The sequence below is a fragment of the Polistes dominula genome, unplaced genomic scaffold (assembly GCF_049000335.1).
Source record: "Polistes dominula isolate Pdom_NZ unplaced genomic scaffold, Pdom_raw_medaka contig_78, whole genome shotgun sequence".
Classification (NCBI taxonomy): domain Eukaryota; kingdom Metazoa; phylum Arthropoda; class Insecta; order Hymenoptera; family Vespidae; genus Polistes; species Polistes dominula.
In genome coordinates this window covers 3,120,407-3,133,353 of record NW_028301042.1, presented here as the reverse complement: position 1 = coordinate 3,133,353, position 12,947 = coordinate 3,120,407, and the positions used below count along the sequence as shown (strand labels likewise).

General features: G+C 23.0%; 1 protein-coding gene and 1 long non-coding RNA gene across 8 annotated transcripts in view; both read right to left on the bottom strand.

Annotated features, from left to right (window-relative positions):
* The window catches only part of LOC107071877 (uncharacterized), a 144,408-nt gene that overhangs the window by 125,927 nt on the left and 5,534 nt on the right, over positions 1-12,947 (bottom strand). The gene's annotated exons all lie outside the window — the stretch shown is intronic.
* On the bottom strand, positions 73-11,821 carry LOC149031752 (uncharacterized). Of its 2 annotated transcripts, XR_016177397.1 has the most exons (3): positions 8,848-11,821; positions 7,037-8,715; positions 73-595 (listed from the first exon to the last, which is right to left on the bottom strand). It is a non-coding gene; the product is annotated as an uncharacterized LOC149031752 (long non-coding RNA). The 2 variants fall into 2 exon arrangements; XR_016177396.1 differs by having other exon boundaries at positions 7,037-11,821.

Here is a 12,947-nt window from a genome sequence, read left to right as displayed (position 1 = left end):
TGGCCATGTTGTTATGACAAAGAAGAAAAAAGGAAGGTTATGTTGTGATCGGATAGAAAATAAAAAAGACGATTATGTATATTTTTGATCGAAAAAAGTTTTTATTTCGACAACTGTCGTCTCATCATAGCACATTTTCTTTCTTATCGTACGTTACTTTTTGTGGTGTGCGAGAGAGAGAGAGCAATATTTTATGAGTACATTTTTTTTTTTTTTTTTTAAATAACGGTTCGTTAGTAGTAATAGAGATAATACACGTGGGATAATTTCGACTGTTTTTTATTTTTTTTTATTGTTCATTTCTCTCTTTTCCTCTTTTATATTCTCTCTCGTTTTTTTTCTGTTTTTAACCTCTTTAGCATTCTCTCTCGCTCTCACCTTGAATCTTTTTTATTATTTTCTTGTTTTTTTTTTCTCAAGTTTCATTTCTAACCGTGTATACGTTCAAAAAAGTGTTTATTAATTTTTTGTTTTATTTTTTTTTTATTTTTTTCGGTTGGAAATATAGATATTAACTTCTATATTTTCTAAACTATTTTTTATATTCATCGTCACACTGTCATATTTATTTTCAAATCTCATCGACCAATCCCATCTCTCTCTCTCTCTCTCTCTCTCTCAGCATTCTTTCCCGCCAAAACACTCACTCAACCACTTCGCCGCCATCTTGATATTTCTCTCACATTTTTCTTTTGTTTATTTTTTTTTCTCTTTTTACTCATAAAATAAAAGGAATTCTTTTATTATCGTCCTGTTTTCATAATAATAACCGCAAAAACCGTTAAAGACGGATTTTTAGACTGCAACACTAAATTACACATTTGTACATCGTTAACATCCTCGAAAGTTTCTCCCACACACATACACACACACACAAATATATACTCACACAAACTATCATTCATTGAAATCTCATTGAAAACTCGTCGTATAGATTATAATAATAATAATAATGTAAGTTTTCGACAAGGAGGTTCGAGTTTTACAGGTTATATCGTTTATAACACTCACATACACTCACACAAACACGTTAACACTCATACACACGTGTGTATACGTTTATTCGTAGAAACTAAACAGTCCCATACGTTTTATTCATCGTCAGATCTTTCATAATTTATTATTTTAGTTACTTTTATTATCATTAAGTGATAGCGTTCGTTTATTATTGTTGTTATTATTATTATTTTTTTTAATTATTTATTTATTATTATAATGAATCTCGGAACACCTGGCCAATAAGGAGCATCCGATATTCGTCCCATCATCGAAATGATTCATGTTTTCGATATGCACACGATACTTTTTTTTTTTGATATTATTAATATTTAATATTATAATAATAATAATATTTATATTTTAATAATAATTATTATTATTATAATAATAAATATAATCATTACTTATAAATATTATTATTATTATTATTATTATTTTATATTGTTTTATTTTATCATATGTATATATATATATTTATAATAATAATATAATATATTATTATTCTTATTATTATTATTATTTCGTACCCGGGAACTTTGAAACACGGATTCGAGGATGGGGCAGTGAATCCTGGAACCGAAATATATATATTATATATATATAAAACTAAGTAACCTACGCTTATGCGTTATACATCTCGTTAATTAATTTATCATTAATATTATTATTATTATTATTATTATTATTATTATTATTATTATTATTATTATTATTATTATTATCATTATTACCATTATATGATATATTTTTCTGTTTGGAAAAAGGAAGAGATTATAACATGGACGATGCGTCGATTTACAAGTTTGACAAATTTGTCTTCTCATCATTGTTAATAATAATTGATCATACCATACATAGATAAATATATAAACTCACATACAAGATTAGAACAATTATATTTGAACGTAATTAATGTAATTCAAGATAATACGCATTTCATTTATTGATTGAGGTTATTATTATTATTATTATTGAATTTTTTTCAATGATTTTTAAACGAGTCACCTATTTCTAACCATTTTCTCAGATAAATTTATTTCATAATTTTCTATGATCAAATAATTATCTTCATTATTGTTATTATTATCATTATTATTATTATTAATATTAGAATATTTTAATATGAAGAACAAAAAAATGTTTATATTTATATTTTAAATATAAACGTTCAACATATGCACTCAAATTAACATATATACGTACTTATATATTTTATGTATATTTTTAATACATAATAATATTAAATAATTTAAAAAAAAAAACAAAACAAAATATAATTTTTTATTTAACAAAATTAAAATCAAGTACGAATCGATAATTTATATTTTGTCGTACTCTTCTTTACCATCAGAGATAACTTTGACGATTACTTAACGGACATTTTATTTTTGTTTTTAATTTTCATTTCTTTTTTATATTTTTTTTCTTTTAAGAAAAAATTGTATTAGATTGTCCGGAAAGTTCGTGCCGTTTTCCGGTAGATGGCATTAAAGTGTTTTTGCTAAAAAAAACCTGAAAAGTTCTGGAATGCTAGAATTTTGAAATTACTCTTAAAAATGAAGAAAGATTGTGAAAAAGAAATAGCACTTATATATAATTTAATAAGTATATACCAACAAAAAAGAACTTAAATTAAAAAACATTTCAATCTTTCATCAAAATCGGCACGGAACTTTCCGAACAATCCTATACAAACTCTCAGTTGTATTACGTGTGTCACGTGTGTTGTTCTCAATCATGTATAGTATAATATAATAATAATCAATGTATAGTATAATAATAATAGAGGTATAAAAAAAGTATAATAAAAACAAACTGAAATAATTCTCTTTCTTTCGCGTTCTTTTAAAAAAATTTATTTAAATAATTATTTATTTATACACAAAAACGTTGGCAAATGTTAATTAACATTTTTATTTCACTATTTTTCAAAATCGTACTTTTATCTCTCACAAAATAATTTCAATAATTTAAATTCTTTTGTTGTTGTGTTCGATTAATAACTTTCATTAAAAAAAAAAAAAAAATAAAACGAAACCAATTCGTAACGTAAAACTTGAAAATGTTGATAAAAAAAAATTAAAAGAATGAAATGAAAAAAATTGTTTTCGACATATTCTTTTTTTTTCCTTTTTTCTTTTTTTTTGATTACAATGAACCAGTGAAAATGAAACCACCTTAACGAAGATCAAACATAAAAGAAAGAAGAGATAATTGTCTTCTTTCACGATAACCTGACTCGTTCAAGCATTATCGAGTATCATCGACTTAATGACGTTGTTTAAGCTCATCTTTGGCCTTAATATAACCAAGCTGATTAAAATTTAAAGTATAATATTAAAAGAATCATCATAGATGATGAGTAGACATTTTTTTTCTTTTTTTATTCATTATTATGTCATCCAGTGATTTGTTTTTTTTTTTTTAATGACTCATTTTTGTTAATCTCCAATTTTCGTTATTTTTATATTCACGTAACCACATTTATGTATTTTTCAATACATCCTAACCTCTACTATTAAGTTAGCCAGAAAGTTCGTGCCGATTTCCGATAGATGGCATTAAACTTCTTTTGCTAAAAAAAACCTGAAAAGTTCTGGAAGAACAAAATTTTGAAATTACTCTTAAAGATGGAAAAAGATTGTGAAACAGAATGGCACTTATAGATCATTTAATAAATATATACCAATAAAAAAGACTTAAATTGCAAAACATTTCAATCTTCCATCAAAATCGGCACGAACTTTCCGGACAATCCAATATATAAACACTAAATCATTTAAAACGTTTTATTACAATAAAAAGAATAATTATCTTCCTAATTCATTAAGTATAAAATTGATGTAGTAGTATCACTGCCTAAATCGTACCTTTTTGAAATATTTCTGAATTGAATATCGTGTATCAATAACGATTACTAAGTTTGCTATTAATTTATTCAGTAATGTCAACGATATTAGTTCAGGCAAACAATGTATCTGTTTCGTAGTATAATATTTTAACGAGTAAGCTTATATGGTTGTTTTCTTATTATCATTTTGCGTGTGTGTTTATATTTGATAAGTTTTACAGTGATATATCTATTATTCATAAATTCTTGTTACTTTATAAGTATTTAATACGTGGTGGTATTGAAACAGTCGTTTTCTCGAAAGTATAACTTAATAGTTCTATATTTATCGTTTTATTATGTTGGTTTGTAATAAAACACGTGTTTTGTCTTAAAACGTTCTCATAGAAGATTATTAAATCATCCTGATACGACTTAATGAACTTTTGTATTCAGTAATACACAGTTAATTTGTATCTTATAGGTTATGTTGAAATATGTCGATAAGTTTGTAAAAGAAAACACGATTGGTCGAATAATCTTTCATACGAACAATATGATTGGATAAAATTACATTTGAAAATATGGCAGCACGATCTATGCATTGAAATTAATATTACAAATAAAAACAATAAAGAAATATTTTTGTAAATGATTTTATAGAAAAAAGAGACTATAATTATAAATATCAATAAATGTTTGTTAAAATTTAGTTAAAAGTAGGTTTTACAGTGATATATTTATTATTCATAAATTCTTGTTACTTTATAAGTATTTAATAAGTGATGGCATTAAAATAGTCGTTTTCTCGAAAGTATAACTTAATAGTTCTATATTTATCATTTTATTATGTTGGTTTGTAATAAAACACGTGTTTTGTCTTAAAACGTTCTCATAGAAGATTATTAAATCACCCTGATACGACTTAATGAACTTTTGTATTCAGTAATATAGGGTTAATTTGTATCTTATAGGTTATGTTGAAATATGTCGATATGTTTGAAAAGTAAAGACGATTGGTCGAACATTCTTTTGTACGAGAAATATAATTGGATGAAATTACAATAGAAAATATGGCAGCACGATCTATGTGTTGAAATTAATATTACAAATAAAAACAATAAAGAAATATTTTTGTAAATGATTTTATAGAAAAAAAAGTGACTATAATTAATAAATATTAATAAATGTTTATTAAAATTTTGTTTATTAGATACGACTTAGAATGTAGGTGTTACCCCTTAGGACCCTGATTTCTTAATCATGCTGATATTAACTTATTACGATTCCTTAATTTTATTTGCAAACGTATAGAACATTTCGAATTTTATGAAAATCAATGAAATCAATTTTCGAAAAGAATTTATGAATAATACAAATATATTTTTTTTATTTATTTATCAAATCCCATATTTTATATGCATATTTTCTTATGGGGTTAATCAAACAACCCTTATCCTTTAGGTTCCCAAAGTTTTACCTAAGTGGCCCGAATTTTGAAAATTTTAAAATATTTTATGGACTAAAAGAAATAAATATTTTACGAAAATAATAATTAAATAATAAATAATAAATAAATAAATAATAATAATAATAACTTTATAATTTAATAATTTATTAAATTTATATTTATAAGAAATTAAATTTATAATAAACCAAAAATAAATAAATAAATAAATATATATATATTAAATGAAAAATTTAGTATTTTTTTAATCGAACAATTTTTTAATTTTTTAATACAACAAATATTATTTAATTATTATTTTAAATAAAAATTTTCTTAAACAAATTAAAAATGTCATGTCTAATTTTGGAAACCACCTGTGTCCTATATATTAACAAAAATAATTAATTATGAAATGTTAAAATAAATACCATCCCGTTTTTTAAACAATCATATTAAGTTTTCATACTCCATTTTCAGATTTTGTAATTTAATTGTTTAATTGGTTTAAAATTTGAGAAATTATTGTTACCTTATTTATTTTTAAACATTTAAATGATAAACCTCCTTTGTTTATTAAATAGTACGATTAAATATATCTTATTTTTGATTATTCCAATACAAAAGACAAATAAATACGATTTAACGATTGAATACATAATCCTATTCTAAATCAGTGATACCAGTGATATAGATATTATAATTCCTCGTTTCGAGGTATTTAAAACCATGGAAACAGGGCTTACAATTAGATGGTTTGAAACCCAAAAGGACTATAATACTGTAGACTTACTTGTATTAAAGAGATTATGTGTGATTTAAACTGGCAAGAAAATTTCTCTAATCCATAAATTTGATAATATTCTTTTAAAAGAAATGAAAAAATTAATATTATAATAAGAAAATAATATAAATATTTTTGCATTAAAATAAAAGACTATAATAAATAATATATATAATAATTTTTATTATATTATATATAATATATATTAATTATTATATATAATTATTTATTAATTAATATATATAATAATATATATTATTTATATTTATAATAAATTAATAAATTTATAATAAATAATTATATTTTTTTTTATTTATATTTATTATAAATATATAATATATAAATAATAATATATAAATATATAAATATATATAATATATAAATATATAAATTATTATAAATATATAATAATTTTCTATATATTATTTATTTATGCATTATATAAAAAATATTATATATAATTAAAATATATTATTTATATTTATAATAAATTAAATTTATTTTTTAATTTTATAATAATAATAATTATTTAGAACTAATTAAATTTATAATAAATAAAAAATACATATTTATATATATATATATATTATTAATATATTATTAATAATATTAATATATATTATATATATATATATTATTATATATATATATTACAAATATAAATAATATATAATAAAAGAAACATATATATCTTTCAAATGAATTTTCATTTTAAAAAAAAATCAAAAATAAAAATATATTTCATATTTCGTAAATTATAAATAAACTTTAAGTATTCTAAATTAAATTGTTAAATAAAAATACCTATACTAGATTGAGAACAAAAAACTTAAGAGTTGTGCGTTAAGTTGAAACGATTATCGAGCCTAATTGGCCGAGTTTATGTGAAGGAGTTATGTGTTATCTGAAAGATCGATCTATTTGAAAAGAAAGAAAGTAAATCAGCTAGTTCTTTCTCTTTCTCTCACACACATACTCTCTCTCTCTCTCTCTCTCTCTTTCTTTTATTCTTTCTTTCTTTCTCTCGTTTTTTTTTTCTTTCTCTCTGAACAGCAGGTCAAATATGCTTCGGCTGAGTTTTCAACGATGATGACGGAAGTATCGATTGGCCGGGTTAAAAATTGTAAAGAGAATGCGAGGAAGCAACCATTGTATAGCTACTAACTTGTCAAAGATAGTAATCTAACCTCAAAAGTTATTATCTAATGATTACGAACAAAATACTTTAATTATTTCATAAGTAATAATAAATAAATCAATGAAAATATTATTAATTTACTTATGTATGTGTATATGCACACGAGAAACATATATTGAACGTTTATAAATATACTAACTTGTCCCAAAAAATAATCTAACCTCAAAAGTTATTCTCTAATGATTGCGAACAAAATACTTTAATCATTACACAAATAATATTAAATAAATCAATGAAAATATTAATTATTTACGTATGTATGTGAATATACACAAGAAACATATATTAAACGTTTATATATACTAACTTGTCCAAAATAGTAATCTAACCTCAAAAGTTATTATTATCTAATGATTACGAACCAAATACTTTAATTATTTTATAAATAATATTAAATAAAACAATTAAAATATTATTAATTTACGTATGTATGTGTACACACATATACAAATATATGAGAAGCATATAATGAACGTTTATATATATATATATATATATAGTCAACCAATACATTTTAATTGTTCGATAGATTTAATAGTATATGTAAAATACAGGCTGAGATCAAAAGTTCTTTTCTTCAAAATAATTTTAAACAAATTATTCATTGTTGTATTTGTTTTTTATATCATCTATGTTTAACCAGAAATTACTAATTACATTTTCATCTTTTTTTTTTTTTGATGAGAAAATGACGTTTTTGAATTTATTAGCCATTATTTCGTAAAATGCACAATAGTAGCATGTGAAAGCATATTTTTCCACATTAAAAATATGTTTCAAAGGCAATAACTCTCGAATTAGCATAAATGTTAATTAATTACTTTTGTTTAAACCTTTTTCGAATTGATGTTCAAGTTTGTAAAGTAACGGGGCTCTGTCAATTATTATAAATAATTTTTCAAAACTTGTAAAGAGAAAGCAACTTTTATCTCACCCGGTATACGCGTATATGTATTTGAAGTGTATATATATTAATATATGCAGTTATTAACGTTGAAATCAATAAATCTTGTGCGTAAAAATTAAATTAACAAATACATGTTTAAAAAAGAAATACACGAAAAATAAAAGAAAAATATAAAACAGAGGTTAGGTTTTTAAAGTTTCTAGGTTATTTGTAAAAATTAAATTGCTCTTTTTCCAGATCTTTTAGGTTTGTCATAATTAGGCTTATAAATTTTACGAATTAAAGAAAAAACTAACCTAAAAAGTTTCGAATATTTGTTACTGAATTATTATCTATTATTTATCTGTATTTATTCATGCAAATTTTGTTAAAATTGATATCCGAATTGAAAAAAGGATTTTTTTATTTACTCTATCAACATTATTTTCTTTCCAAACCTTTTAGGATTTGTCATAATTAGGCGTACAAATTTTATTATCTAAAGAAGAAAGTAAAGAAAAACTAACCTAAAAAATTTCGAAGTAGAACATTCAATTATTTTGAAAATAACCTAGAAAACTCATAACTCAAAATAATTAGGCATACAAGTTTTACTATCAGCAGAAAAAAGAAAAAAGAAAAAAAAATGAAAAACTAACCTGAAAAATTTCGAAAAAGAACATTCGATTATTTTGAAAATAACCTAGAAAACTCATAACTCAAAATAATTAGGCATACAAATTTAACTATTTAAAGAAAAAAACAAAACAAAACAAAACTAACCTAAAAAATTTCGAAGAAGAACATTCGATTATTTTGAAACTAACCTAAAAAAGAAACTCATAACTTCAATCAATAGAAATATTCGGTACGTGTTATGTGTTCTCCAGCCTTTGTTCTCAATTTGTTTATATACAAAACTATGTATGTAAATATAGACACACGTGCACACAACACACATAAACACAGTCAGACATTTTTAAAAACACGTTTGATATTTTTAATGAATATTGACAAGTGTGCAATATGACAAACGAATTTTATTCTTTTATCTCTCTCTCTTTCTCTTGTTGTCCTTTCCATTTCTTTTCTCTCTTTGCTTTTAGAAAGAACAAAAAAAGAAATAACAAAAATAAAAATAAAAATAAAAATTAAAATAAAAAAAAAGAGGGGAGGAGATATTATTGGGAAGAAGACAAAAGAGTAGTTAAATAGTTCGAAATATATATCCGGAGATACGTGATCGGAAAAACTCGGTTTGGAAAGTAACGATCGATAGATGTAAACCAGTGGTACTCAACCTGCCATTCGAAGAATAACCCAGTCTCAATAATTTACCCTTTTTTCCTTTCTTTAACGAATAAAATTGATCGACGATCACGATTCATCCCCATTCCTACCCCACCTCTCCCTCCTTGAGAACCAATAGCTCTTATAAACAATACCAAAGATTACAATAATATTTAAATATATTTATGTTTGAGTAAAGTACTTTTCTTGTTTTTCTATCCCTGTTGACCCTTTTTTTTGTTTGTAGCAGCCACAATTGACCCTCAACAACCAACCCCTTTCGCTCTTATGAATTCAATCTAATCGAAATTATTATAAATAAATATTATTAATATTCAATATATATATAATTAATGTTTAAATATATTTATGTTTAGAAAAGGTTATTTTTTTTCTATAAATTGATTTTTTGTTTTTTCAATCAATTAAAAAATGGATATTCCATTTCAATAGTTAACAAACATTAAACAATAGTTTTTAAATATCATACGTAAAAGATAATTTATTATTCTTTAGTATTTAATTTCTTTTTTTAGGTTAAGAAAAAAATTGAAGAAGAAATTTAGCATACTATGAAAATATTGTTCTAGATGCGAGTACGTTTATGTTGTTAGAAAAAATTTGTTAACATTGTTAAAAGTGTGTTAATAATAAAATTCAGTAAATAAAAGTACAACCGTGCATTTACCATGTTTCAATAAAAAATTAAACAAAAAATGGGCTATTATACTTTTTATTTTTTTATTTTTTATTTTTTGAGTAACCGTAGGGGCGTCTAATTGGGGCCTAGCAAATTGGTAAATTTACAGGTTTTTTACTACATTTTTTCCACATTACTATTACAAAATATATATTAATAAAGTTTAACAACTGCAAACAAACCAAAGAATTAAAAAAATATAACCTAAAAATATGATATTTATCTATGTTACATACTATGATGATATTTATACACTGTTATAATTAATCATAACCTATAAATTTATTATTTTTATTTAAATTTATTACTATATTAAAGTTTTTTTTAAAGATGTTTTTTTATTTTTAATAACGTATGTTAAAAAGAGACGATTTGTGTGTAAAAATATAAAAAATATTTTTCCAAATAAAACCAAAAACAAAATTGGGGTCTAGTAAATTGTTACCTTTATTGGTTTTTACTAAATTTTGTCCACATTACTATTAGAAAATATATAGTAAATTGTCACAACTACAAACAAACCAAAGAATAAAAAAAATATAACCTAAAAATATGATATTTATCTGTGTTCAATTTCATGACAAGATTTATACACTGTTATAACTGATCATAACCTATATTTTATATCTGTTGAAGTATTTTTGTGTAAGATGTTTTTTACTTTTAATAACAGATATTCAAAAGAGACTGTGTGTGAGTTTGTGTGTGTGTGTGTGTGTGTGTATGTTAAAAAAGAAATATTCTTTTCCAAACAAAATTAAAACAAAATCGGGGTCCAGTAAATTGTTACATTTAAAGGTTTTTTACTCAATTTTTTCTACGTTTTTTTTTATAAACTGTTATTTACTTTCAATAACGTATCTTCAAAAGAGACTGTATGTGTCAAAACAAAAACAAAATACTTTTTCAAACAAAAAACAAAAACAACAAAAAATTTGGGGTCCAGTAGAAGAAACAGGTTGAGTATCACTGACATAAACTTTTCCTAGTGTCTTTTTTTCTCTCTCGCTAGTTATCTATCTATCTATCCTTGTCCCTCCTTTTTATCTGGAGAAAAAACGGAGGAAACAAAAGAAAAGCAGAAAAAAAAAGGAAAAATAGAAAAGAAAAGGACAAAAAACCTGGCAGTGTGATATAAAACGTCGTGCATCGAGTAAATTACATCAGGATTCGCAATACACGACCGACATTCGAACGTTCGAGTAATTAACGATATTTATCCAGTAACAATGTCGACCGATTTTACGCATTTCTCTTTTTATTGCTTTTTTTTTTTTTTATCTTTTCTTTTCTTTTTATCATTCTCTATTGGCAAAATGTGGAACGCAACGCTATTCTCATATAAATGATTAATATTATATTTCCATTTTACTTTTTCTATCTCATATGTACATATACATATATATGGAGAGAGTAGATTTATGTAAATGTGTGCGTGAATGATGTAATACAATATATACGTACGTAATACTCATAATTCGTATGTATAATAAAATGTATTTAAAAAACAAATTGCTTTCTGTAATTATCGACTCAAATTAAAAAAAAAAAAAAGAAAATAAACAAAAACGAGTTATATAAAATAATTTGTTATAATTAATAAATAAATGAATTATTTATAAAAATATATAATGTGTATACAAAGGTTTATGGTTATAGAAAAGAAAATTATTGTATCGATTTATTACATACACATGTGTGCATATATAATAAAATATATTTAAAAAGCAATTGTTTTCTACAAATATATCAACTCAAATTAGAAACTAAAACGAATTATATTAAATAATTTATGGTAATTAATAAATAAATAAATTATTTATAAAAATATAAAATGTGTATACAAAGGTTTATGGTTATAAAAAAAGGAAATTCTCTTGTATCGATTATTTAAATAACATTTATTTACCTCTACGTTTTATATATTTATTTGAAATATTCAGAAATAAAAATGAATATTCAGAATGAAAATTTCATTCTTCTCATTTCGAAATATGTTCGATTTAATGATATGTGTTATGTGATATGTTTTTAGAATATAATTTGTAAAAAAAAAAAATATAGAAGAAACAAAATATAATAATTTATTCCATATAAATGTTAAATGGGGTCTCGATAAAAAATTGTACTCGAATTGATGAAAAATTTATAAAAATTAAAACAAAAAATAATAACAATAATAAATAATAATTACAATAATAATTAAAACAGAAAAAAAAATGGAACGCGTAGAATGCAATTTTGTTTTAAACAAATTACGTTGGTCATATAAATTGCGACATTAAATGTACAGAGTGAGTCACAAATGATTACATAATTTTGTTTCTTCCAAAAATTTATCAAAATTACATAATTTTACTTGTAATATTCCAATATGAACAAAAAACATTCAAAAAAAACATAACCTAAAAGTTTTCAAAAGAAAGTAATCGATTTTAACAATCAATCAAAAAAATATTTGGCCTACCTAACCTAAAAAATAAATAAACAAATAAATAAATAAATAAATAAATAGTAGTCGATAATCGTCGGAATGTTACTTAAAAATACATTATAATAAAAAATAAAATAAATCGATTAAAAGAAATCGTAAGAATTGCGAGTAACACGCTACGTATCCTATTTTTCTACCCCCACATGTTTGTAACCTCACAAATACATACACACAAACATACTAACTAATCCATAGACGTAAACTCATTGACACTGTGATACACACGAACGTATACGTACTTACACGCACAACAAACCAACACCACACACACACATACACACACATACCCACAAACACACACCGTTTGTCCTAAGCATGG